We start from the raw sequence: 12,707 nt of genomic DNA, 5'->3' as shown, positions 1-12,707 counted from the left end.
GCATCTCGAGGATCCACAAGAAGTTTTACTAATTGGTAAAGGTATGGAAGTCCTAGAGGATATGCTTCTAAACTAATCAGAGTTGTGTGGAAAACTATTGTTTTCTTATGTGCCAGGTAAGTCCTTTATTATTTCATATAAGGGAGATAGAGACTAATGGTTAAAAATGACTTTTTGAGGATGGGCAATTGAAGCCCTTCAGCTTTCCTTCCTTGAGGTCTTGAGGACCAAGAACAGGGAAAGTAGGGCCAAGGTCTCAAACAACTACAGGAAACTGGGGATCAGAAAAGTAGGGGAAAGTTTGAAGAGGGGCAAGTACATATAAGTAGGGCCAGTCCATAGTGGAGAGGGAGACAGGAAGAAGTTTGGAGGAGCAGACAGATAAGGAGAGGAAAAGGAGACCGGAGTGAGTGTCTTTGAGGTTGGAGTGGATGAGAGGTCGGAGTAGTTGAGGAGGACAAGTGGTCCTTGAGAAATCGAATAGCTTCAGATAAAGTAGATTGTGATTACTTAGTGGCCTGATTAAGGTTAGATTGAGAAAACCATTTTTCAGCTTCTTCACAACAAGAGAAGTAAGCAGGCCATTGTTTAGAGGGGATAAACATCTCCAGGGTGTAATGGCCTCCCATAGGTGAACCAACCTGGGTGAGATCTCAGGAACCTCAGAGAGAGAGGCCATTGTAGTTTCAAATTATTCTTTATAAAATTTTGCCACTTTTGGAGATACTGGACTGAAATAGTGCCATAGTGGTGGAGTCAGGAAGGGAGAAGGAGGATGGTGCCTGGTGGAATTATAATTATTAATAGCATAAGGCTAGTATTCAAATAAATAAAAGAGATCTCACAAAAGATCCAAGAGGATTCTCATTCAACAGAAAAGAGCTAGGAAGAACTCCACTCAACAGAAAGAGTGAGGGATTCAGTCATCACTCAAAAAGAGCCAAGAAGACTTCCATCCAAGAAAATTCTCACTCAAACAGAAAAGAGCCAGGAAGAGTCTCTTTCAATAGAAAGAGTCAAAGATTAAGTACCCACTCAAAAAGAGCCAAGATGCTACTATGGAAAATAGTATGGTAGTTGTTCAAAATGTTAAAAATAGAATTATATATGATCTAACAATTTCACTTCTGGGCATATATCCAGAAGAATTGAAAACATGGTCTCAAAGAGATAATCGCACACCCATGTTTATAGCAGTATTATTCATGAGAGCCTAAAAGGTGGAAGCAATCTAGATGTTCATTGATGGATAAATGGATAAACAAAATATGACATATACATATGATAGAATATTTTTCAGCCTTAAAAAGGAAGGAAATGCTGATGCATGCTGACACATGGATGAATCTTAAGGACATTAAGTTAAGAAAAATAAACCAGTCACAAAAAGACAAATACTGAATGATTTCACTTATATGAGGTATCCATAGTAGTTAAAGCTCATAGAAACAGAAAGTTGAATGGTAGTAGCCAGGGGCTAGGGAGGAGGGTAAATGGGGAGTTGTTATTTAATGGTTCTAGAATTTCCATTTTTCAAGGTGAGTGAGTTCTGGAGATTGGTTACACAACAATGTGTATATATTTAACACTACTGAACTGTAACGCTTAAAATGGCTAAGATAAATTTTGTTATGTGTCTTTTACTACAATTAAAAAAAAAATAAGCCAAGGTGGCTCTTGGTCCAGGAAGATTCTTATTGAAATAGAAAAGAGGCCGGGTGCGGTGGCTCACGCCTGTAATCCTAGCACTCTGGGAGGCTGAGGCAGGCGGATTGCTCGAGGTCAGGAGTTCAGAACCAGCCTAAGCAAGAGTGAGATCCCCGTCTGTACTATAAATAGAAAGAAATTAATTGGCCAACTAATATATATAGAAAAAATCAGCCGGGCATGGTGGCGCATGCCTGTAGTCCCAGCTACTCGAGAGGCTGTCTCAATTAAAAAAAAAAAAAAATTGAAAGAAATTAATTGACCAACTAAAAAAAAAAATATATATATATAAAATTAGCCGGGCATGGTGGCACATGCCTGTTGTCCCAGCTACTCTAGAGGCTGAGGCAGGAGGATTGCTTGAGCCCAGGAGTTTGAGGTTGCTGTGAGCTAGGCTGATGCCACGGCATTCACTCTAGCCTGGGCAACAAAGCGAGACTCTGTCTCAAAAAATAAAAATAAAATAAAATTAAAAAATAGAAAAGAACAGGAGCCCCAGTCAACAGAATCAATGTAATTCCTTACTATGTTACAACAGACAGATTTCTAAATCACTGGATTAGGAGTTGTGACTCATTATGGTGTTCCATAGGCTCACTTCTGTCCCCCTAAATTCATAGTTGATGTCCTAACCCCTAGTATCTCAGAATGTGACTGCATTTGGAGACAGGGCCTTTAAAGAGATGTGATTAAGGTAAAACGAAGTCATATGGGTGAGCCCTAATCTGACATGAGTAGTGATCTTAGAAGAAGAGATTCGGACACTGACGCGACAGAGGGCCTACCGTGGGAGACACAGCAAGACGATGGCGATCTGCAAGCCTAGGAGAGAGGCCTCAGAAGACACCAAACCTGCTGATACCTTGATCTTGGCCTTCCCAGCCTCCAGACTTGTGAGAAAATAAATTTCTGTTGTTTAAGCCACCCAGTCTGTGGTGGTGTTTTGTTATGGCAGCTGACAAACTAATACACAATGGATCTTGATTTCCCCAGCCAGAAAGGAGGACACAAAAGATCTGAGAAGCCAGCATGAGTACCTGGGAGAAGACAGTGGGTTCGGAGGGCAGGCAGCACTCAGTCAAGTCATGGCACCATAAACTGTCAAATAAACAACACATCTGGGCTCGAATAAGGAGAGACTTTTTTCAGACAGACTATGGCAACAGGAGAATGCTCTGAACATAAAATCTAAAAGCATCTAAAAATCAAACAGGAAACGGTTTTTCTTTTATAGGGAAGGGTAAGCAGGGCTGGCAGGAAGTTTGTTGCGGGTGGCTGGAGTGTGCTGTCCCAGTGCTCGGTGGCCTGAGGCAGCACTCTGCCTCCACTGATGGAAACTATCGCTTTAGTCTGAGAAACATTAGTGCCCCTTGGCTGAGCTCAAGCTTTTCTGCATAGGGCTCTGTTTCCTTCTTTGTTTCCTCTTGTGTGTGGTGGGGATCTTTGTTCTGGTAGTGGATTCGCTACCAACAGAGGGATCAAATTCTTCACATATCAGTGAAACATCAAGACATCAGTGAGGTAAAGGACCCCTAGGACCAGCTCACAAGTAGAGATTCACTCTTTGTTCTCCTGTTCCACTTCCCACTTTTCTAACTCAATTCTGCTGGCCCAGAGGGACACCTTAGAACAGCACTCTCAAGAAAGAAGAGACTTGCATCTAGGGGAACAGGTTAGGCAGCAAAGATATTAGAGTAGAGACTACTGTTTCAATCCAAACTCGCAGACCATCCGTCTGGGTATGGCAAGGGGCTGCAGAACAAACTCTCAAACACAGTAATTTAGTGGCTATGGATGGATTATGATATTTAGGGATTCAGGGGGCCCACAGAAAAGAGAGTCCCTCAACACTTGTTCACTAGCCCCTTTCCCATGGAGCACTACTGTTTCTCAGACTAAACATGTATCTCTGGGACAAGCCTTTCCTTTGTGTTAGGCTGATATGGAGAGCAACGCTGAGCCTCTAGTCCAACTTTGTCCTCAGGGAACAGCACCCAGTCAGATGGAGCATACATGAACCTGTAGGAATGAGATCCTGTGCCTTTTCAACAGAGGAAAAATCAATTGAGGATCCTCTGCAGGAAAACTTTTTTTAAAATGTTATTCAAAGATGGAAGGGTATGACTGCTGAACCTCTCAGCGGCCATCTTGTAATCTTAAGGCTGGAAGCGTCGAGCTAAGAATGGTGGAGAAGGAAGCCTGTTTCCTTGATGATTTTGTGGAGCTGCTTTATTAGCCCTGGATTACCTATTTCTCTGGATTTCTGTTAAATGAGAAAATTAGCCCTTATATATCTCTGTGGATGGGTCTCCAATACCAGCAGCAACTGAACACAATTTGTAACTGATCCAGGTATCCTGTTATTCAAGTCTATGAGCTCATATTCCTGTGAGATATCGGTTACCTGGTCTGATGCAGTATATTGCACTTTAGTTTTTGTTCTTCCCAGTGAGTTTAGGCTGGGGAGGTGGGGAGGGAAAGGGATGAGCCCCCACGGCAGAAGGTCCCAGGCTGTTGTCCACACCCTTTTCTTGCCACTCTTGTAAGCAACTCTTTAGAGATTCTTTTCACGTCTTTAAAAGAAGCATCGTGGGAAGAAGACAAATTCCTTACACTATGATAAATTATCTCTGAGGTTTGGAAAGGGAGAAGATGATTTTGTAGCCTAACGTTAAAGATGCCAGGCATAGGCACATTTCCTCTTCTCCTTCACTGGAACATAGATCCACTAGTACTGCAGTGTTGAACTGTTTTCTTCACTGCTATATCTCCAGTGACTGCACATTAGCATATGCTCAATAAATATTTATTGAACAAATGAATTCCAAGGTGTTACACAGACATCTCCCTATGTCAAGGGTTGCTACATTCCTATAAGTCAAAAACTAAATTGTATTATTCAGAAGCACTTCCCAATGCCCCAAACTACCCCTGAACTCCCCAGGCTAAGAAGAAATTCCTTTGGTGGAGGGTCTGTTGTACAGTTTGAATACTGCATCATTGAGGGATATATTCCTTAGTTCAGGCTGTTATAACAGAATACCATAGTCTGGGAGGCTCACACAATAGAAATTTATTTTCTTACAAGTCTGGAGACTGGAAGTTTAAAATCAGGGCGCCAGGGGGGTTGGTTTCTGTTAAAGCCACTCTTCTTGTAGAAAGCCGACTTCTCACCGTGGTCTCACGTGGCCTCTTTTCTCTTTGTTAATGTGGAGAGAGAGATCTCTGGTATCTCTTCCTCTTCTTATAAGAACACCAGGCCTATTGGATTAAGGCCCCACCTTTATGACCTCATTTAACCTTATTTACCTCGTTATAGCTTAAATATAGCCACACTGGGGGCGGGGCAGGAATTAGGGCTTCACTATATGAATTGAACATGGAATTCAGTTCCTAACTCTAAAAGGGAGTATTTGAGGAAAGCTTAATAAAGGGGCCATTTACAAAGGTTTGGGAAAGCTTAAAAGAATTCTTAGGAAAGGTGAAACATTCTGGACTAAAAGTCCTGAGGAGTTATCACTCCTACCTCCCCTGAAAGGACAGGGAGAGGACCCAGATGCTGGAATCTTGGGAAAGAAGTTGTAATTATAGCTGTTGTGGCTTTTCTTATAAACAAAGCTAAGCCGCAGCAAACCTGCATTCAAGGAGCTGGGGAAGTTCTGCCTTGCCCTCACTTCCTTCTCTCCCTCTGCCCTCTCACCAGTGTCTTCCATTGGCCAAACTCAATAGGAAGCCCAAGGAGAAGGGAGCCTGTTGGTACCTGATTAGGTTCAGTTTCCCAGAGAACAGAGAAGGGAGGATAAGGGTAGAAAGTGGATTTGGAAGAGCATATAGGAAAATATCTAGCACATACACCATTCACTGGTAACCACACACTGGTCAATTATGCAGTCTGTATTTTTCTTTCTATGAACTTCTTCCCTACCACTGCCCAAGCCCTGAACAGATAAATACCAGGAGGTCAACTGTATGTGACCCTGATTATCTTCATCAGTATGTCTCATACCTGCTGGTGTCTCTACCTGGATCTCCTACACTTCAGCACATTCAGTACAAGATCTATCTGTTCTCAGCGATAACACATATTGTAATCACAGTCCATTCATTTATCTGAGTACATGGGTACCTGATGTACTTTTCCCCTTCAGCCCCTTTTAACAAGCCAAGGTTGCCCAGCTGGCAGGCTTGATGTCTTGAGAATACATGTTTTCCCTCCATCCCTGAGATTGAGATTATCTGCTGAATATAAAGGCAGAAGTTTTTGTTACCAAGAGGTCTGAAGAAAGACCAAATTGTCATGGAAAAGCAAAATGGACAGTCAAAATCAGTAGAAATGTATTCCAATTTACCAGTTTTAACCTGCTAATGTCTGCTAATCATTATTCTACACACCAATTGTACAGTTTAAGAATCTGAAGCTCCCACACATCAAGTTAGAAACACTTTCCTTTAATGAAGTCTTAGAAAGATCAGGGTAACTGCCAGGTTTTATACAGCTGGACACTCCTGCCCCCTGCTGACTAGAATTAGTTACAACTAGACCTGCAGTAACAACACTTGAAACCTCTCAGCTTTTAAAATAAAGGATAGCAAGTTCTTCCTATACTTTGGTAAATGTCTTAGTGTATTGTCAGAGAGAGAGAGAGAGAGAGAGAGAGAGAGAGAGAGAGAGAGAGAGAGAGAGGGAGAGAGAGAGAGAGAGAGAGAGAACTTGTATTTCTGCATTCCCCTTCCCTCCCTCCACCTTATTGCATTGTAATAGCCTGCTCAGATACTGGTTTGTTTTACTATGGTGTAAGAAGATAGGGACAATGTGTTTATTATTCAAATATAATCACCAGTCTAAAATAATGCCTAGTACATAGAAGGTGCTCAGTAAATGTTTATTGAGTGAATAAGAGGCAGACAGAGAGAAAGCTGGAGAGAAAGATTGAGAGAGAAGAGGAAAAGAGAGAGGACTTACTCTTTTGAGGACTCTTCCGTCTATTCGGGAGGTAGATTTATTTAAAGAATACTAATATCACCCTAAGTATGTGCCAGGAATAGGAAATAGGAACCCAGTTAAGTTGGCATAAGCCCAGGCATTGTCCTAAGCATTTTACAAATATTCTTATGTAGTCCTTATAATAATCCTATAAAATGAACACTATTATATCTATTTCAAAAATGAGGAGACAGGCCGGCCCCAGTGGCTCACGCCTGTAATCCTAGCTCTTTGGGAGGCCGAGGCAGCAGGATTGCTTGAGCCCAGGAGTTTGAGCCCAGGAGTTTGAGGATTGCTCGAGGTCAGGAGTTCGAAACCAGCCTGAGCAAGAGCGAGACCCCGTCTCTACTATAAATAGAAAGAAATTAATTGGCCAACTAATATATATAGAAAAAATTAGCCGGGCATGGTGGCTCATGCCTGTAGTCCCAGCTACTCGGGAGGCTGAGGCAGCAGGATTGCTTGAGCCCAGGAGTTTGAGGTTGCTGTGAGCTAGGCTGACGCCATGGCACTCACTCTGGCCTGGGCAACAAAGCGAGACTCTGTCTCAAAAAAAATAAAAAATAAAAAAAAAAAAATGAGGAGACAAGCAGGAAGAGGTTAAATTAAATTCTCCAATGCTAAATTGCTAGTAAGTGGTGGGGCTGGGATTTGAACCCAGGAAGTGTGGTTCCACAGTTTACACTTTCAACCAGCAGCATGCTACCTCTCCAAGAGATGTGAAGAAGAGGGGACATCAGAAATAGAGGAAATATATACTTGCAGAAGAATTATACCAATCTTTCTATGTAAGTCACTTGCCTCCTGGGACATTGTATGACTGAGTTATTTCAAAAGATAAGTCTTCCTTCAAGTTGTGATATTCTCCCTTCTGCTTGGTCTAGTGTAATGTTGAAGATTTCAAGTATAGTCTGCATTTCATTCAAGGAGTTCTTCAGTTCTAGAATTTTTGAATGGTTCTTTTTTATGATATCTATCTGTTTGGTAAATTTCTCATTCATATCCAAAATTGTTTTTCTGGTTTCTTTGTATTTTTTTTGAATTCTCTTGTATCTTACTGAGCTTCGTTATTATCATAATGTTGAATTATTTTTCTAGGATTTCATGATTTTCTTTCTGATTCAGATCTGTTGCTGGGGAATTATTGTATTCCTTTGATGATGTCATATTTCCTTGCTTTTTCATGCTTCCAGTGTCCTTACCTTGATATGAAATAATTTTTGTGAATAGTGAGAGGTGCGTATGCTGTTTTTAGTCTTTTACATGTGGCTATCCAATTTTCCCAGCATCATTTATTGAATAGAGATTCTTTTCCCCAGTGTATGTTTTCTCTACTTTGTCAAAGATGAGATGGCAATATGAGGATGTTTTCATATTTGGGTTCTCTGATCCACAGGTCTATGTCTCTGTTTTTTGTGCCAGGACCATGCTGTTTGGGTTATTACAGCCTTGTAGTACAGCTTGAAGTGTGGTAACGTGATACTTTCTGATTTGTTCTTTTTGCTTAAGATTGCTTTGGCTATTCAGGGTCATTTCTGGTTCCATATGAAGCATAGAACTATTTTTTCTATATCTGTGAAAAATGTCATTGCTATTTTAATGGGGCTTTCATTGAATCTGTAGATCATTTTGGGCAGTATAGACATTTTAACAATGTTGATCTGCTGATCCATGATCATGATATGTTTTTCCATCTATTTACATCCTTTGCAATTTCTTCCTCAGTGTTTCATAGTCCTCCCTAAAAAGGTCTTTTACCTCCTTAGTTAAATATATTCCTAGGTATTTTATTTTCTTTGTTGCTATTGTGAAAGTTATTGAGTCTTTGATTTGGTTCTGAGCTTGACTGTTGTTGGCATATATGAATGTTACTGATTTTTATACATGGATTTTGTAACCTGAGACACTGCTGAATTTATTTATCAATTCTAGTAGTGTCTTAGCAGAATCTTTGGGGTTTTCTAGACATAAGATCATACTGTCAGCAAAGAGCAATAGTTTGATATCTTCTGCTTCCATTTGGATACACTTGATTTCCTTCTCTTCTCTGATTTCTCTGGCTAGGACTTCCAGCACTATGTTGAATAGAAGTGGTTACAGTTCTAAGTGGGAGTGCTTTCAATTTCTCCCCATTCGGTATGATGTTGGATTTATTGTATATGGATGTTATCATTTTGAAGTAAGTCCTGTCTACACCTATTTTGTTAAGTGTTTTTATCACAAAAGGGTGCTTTTTCTTATTTATTGAGAGGATCAGATGGTCTTTGTTTTTATTTCTATTTATGTGGTAAATTACATTTATAGATTTGCATATGTTGAACCATCCCTGCATCTCTTGGATAAAGCCCACTGGGTCATGATGGATTATTTTTTTGGTGAGCAGCTGAATTCAGTGTGCTAGGATTTTATTGAGAATTTTCGCATCTATATTCATAACGAATATCGACCTGTTGTTTCCTTTTTTTGTTGTGTCTCTTCCTGGCTTTGGTGTCAAGGTGATGTTGGCTTTGTAAAACATGTTGGGGAGAATTCCTTTCCTTTCTCAATGTTATGGAATAATTTCTGCATGATAGGCACCAGTTCTTCTTCTTAGGGCTGGTAAAATTCGGATATGAAACCATGTGGTCCATGACTTTTTTGTTGTTGGAAAATTTTTTATTGCTGCTTTGCTTTCATTACTTGATATTGGTCTATTCAGGAATTTTATTTCTTCCTGGGAGACTGTGTGTTTCTAAGAATTTGTCCATTTCTTCCACATTTCAAGTTTATGTGCATGGAGATTTTAATAGTATTCAAAGATGATATTTTGTATTTCCATGGTTTCAGTTGTAATTTCTCCTTTTTAATTCCTGATTGAACTTATTAGAGTCCTTTCTTTTCTGCTTCTGGTTAATCTAATGAGAAGCCTGTCAATTTTGTTTATCTTTTCAAAAAAACACGTTTTTGTTTCATTAATATTCTGTATAGTTCTTTTGTTAGAAATTTCACTTATATAATGGTAAAAGGAACAATTCAACAAGAAGACATAACAAAAAAATTCTAAATATTTACACACCTAACACAGGTACACCCAGATTCATAAGGCAAATCCTATGTGTTCGAAACAAAATGATAAACAGTAGCACTGTACTTGCTGGGGACTTCAACACCCTCTGACAGAACAGGACAGATCCTCCAAACAGAAAGTAAACAAGAAACAATGGACTAAACAGAACTCTATAACAAATGAGCCCAACAGACATTTACAGAACATTCTATCCCCAAACCACTGAATATACATTCTTCTCATCAGCTCATGGAACATTCCTAGGCCCCAAAACATGTCTCAACAAATTTTAAAAATGTAGCAATTATATCATGCATTTTCTCAGACCACAGTGGAATAAAATTAGAAATCAATTCCAATGGTAACACTCATCTCTACACAACATTGTGGAAACTAAACAACCTACTGCTGAACAATAGTCGGGTCACGAAGGAAATTAAGATGGCCAATCAAAAGACATTTTGAACTAAATGATAAAGGGGACTCAACTTATCAAAATCTTTAGGATACAACTAAATCAGTTCTGATAGGAAAATTCATAGCCATAAATACCTACAGCCAAAAGACAGAAAGATTGCAAATCCACAATCTAATGAATCATCTTAAGGAACTGGAAAAAAGATAAGCAAGCCAATCCCAAATTCAGCAGAAAAGAAGAAATAACCAAGATCAGAGCAGAACTAAATGGTAACAAAAGAACTATACAGAAGATTAATGAAACAAAGAGTTGGTAAGAATTTAATAAAAAACTAATGTAAACAATAAAACTAACCAAAACAGCAAAAAAAAAAAAAAAAAATGCACACCTCTGCCTAGTCACTTGGAGAGAGGTAGATACCTTGCTATACCCACTAGAAAGGGAAGGTGACTATTGAGTGGTTAATGATAGTGTCTTTGTGTCTGAATTTGACAGAGAAGCAGGATTTCTGAATTTGCAAATTAGAAGGGACTTCTAATGACAATTTTCTTCCCTCACCCAAAAGCCTTCTAAGGTATTATATAGATCTTTCAGGTGACAAAGTAAACAGCCCATATCAAGAGAACATTCCTGATCTTTGGACAACTGTATTGAGCAGACAGATGTTTGGGGTATCTCCAACTCAAAAAGATACTCTTGGCCTTGTGTAGTCAAAGAGTATCTATTATTTTTATGGAAATGCCAGAAGCTTCCAGTTGTGAAAGGCCTCTGAACAAGTGGGAATTCAGATGCTCTCTACCTGGAGCAAGAGATAGCAGCATTATCTTCCTCATTGGAGAAAAGATTCCTTACAATTAAATTTTCCTTAGAAAAATATAAATGAAATATAAATTCTCTATATTTGAGCATTCCAAACTTATAAATACTGAATTAAAAATATGTTACTGTATCTAAAATGTATATTTAGTTTTGATGCACATTTATGTGCAGGTGTTGAGAAAATTTCTTCATTTGATAATTATTACATTTAGGAACACATAGTAAACTCTCCATACACCACCTCAAAACCTTAAGAACAAGATTATTCCATCAGGCAATTCAATCTAGTGGGAGAAGGGAGATATGTAACTTAACCACTTCGGTATGGCGCTCACTGGCCGCGAAACCTTGCCCACAGCTGGCACTCATAGTCCGCATGATAGTTTGTGCTGTGCATTGACCGTGAATCCATTTTGCTCTTGTGTGATGAGGAAAGCTTGAAAGCACTGAAAGCTTGTTTTACTTTACAGGCAGCTTTACTCGTAATGTAAATCAGAATAGGTAGCATATACATATATGTTTTCATTACATTATTTTTAAATGTTCATAATTTTATTTTGATAAATGAAAAATTAGAAAAGTCAATTCAAAATTATAGACTAAAGTCGACGCTCGGCTGTGCGCCTTCGTATCACGGCTGTGGGCTACAGCCAACGCTCGTCTGTGCGAGTTCATCTGTGTCTTATTGACTATAGTCGATGCTTGTACCGAAGTGGTTAAAACCCAAGGTGGCAATTGATGTGTTAGAGAAAACCAAGTAAGTGTATTTTGGGATAGGTCTTTAAGAAGGAGTACAGGTGTTTGCCACGTAGGCAATAAGACAGACCACAAATAGAATAGTTTGTGGGAAGGCCCCCAGTTGTCAAATTTAGGAATTGGATGAGGGCCAATTCTTAATTTTTTCCTTCAAGCACCAGGTTAACAGGCAATCTGGGTAGACAAATTGTACTCTTTGCTCTTCCACTCAAGAAAGCTTATTGGAATTTGAGCATGAATGATATTGAACAGTAATAATTGCTCCCATTTGTAAGGAAAGAAAAAAATCATTCTTTAACTTAGGTACTTCTTTTCTTCTTTTTTTTCCCTTCTTTTTTTTTAAGAGACAAGGTCTGTGGTCTAGGCTGGAGGTCAGTGGTGCAATCATAGCTCACTGCAGCCTCGAACTCCTGGGCTCAAGCAATCCTTCTGCCTTAGCCTCTGAAGTAGCTATGGCTATAGGTGTGCACCACCATGCCTGGCCTACTTGAGTACTTCTTTATTAGTAATAGTGTCTGTTGCGTTTTCCATAATGATCAAGACATAATTGAAACTTTGTAATTATTCTGCAAGGTAGGTAATAGTAAGAGTGACAGGAGCGGATGGCTTAGGTGAATGGGGAATTTGGTTTCCTTATAAATATTAATAGCCCTCCATCACAAGTAAACTGTACATTCTGAGAAAAGTCATATGCTTGTTAAGCAAATATCTGGTTTTAATATAGTCTCATTGTTCCCTTCTAATCAGACTGTTTGCCCCAAGCGTTACTAAATGGACATTCTGGAGCCACTCTCATTTACAAATGAGGGAAGTGAAAGTCAGAGAGGCGGAATAACTTGAAGAAAAGTGGCAGGCTTAGTACTCAGGGGGTTTAACTCCTGAGCCTATGGTCCAAACTACTCTTTTCTACATGGAGGAGGGGTCTTGATGGTTAATTTTATGTGTCAACTTGACTGGGCCACAGGGTGCCTAGATAT

This window comes from Microcebus murinus, chromosome 10 (genome assembly GCF_040939455.1).
Source record: "Microcebus murinus isolate Inina chromosome 10, M.murinus_Inina_mat1.0, whole genome shotgun sequence".
NCBI classification, from domain to species: domain Eukaryota; kingdom Metazoa; phylum Chordata; class Mammalia; order Primates; family Cheirogaleidae; genus Microcebus; species Microcebus murinus.
The sequence above is the reverse complement of the archived record's forward strand: the minus strand, read 5'-3'. Positions refer to the sequence as shown.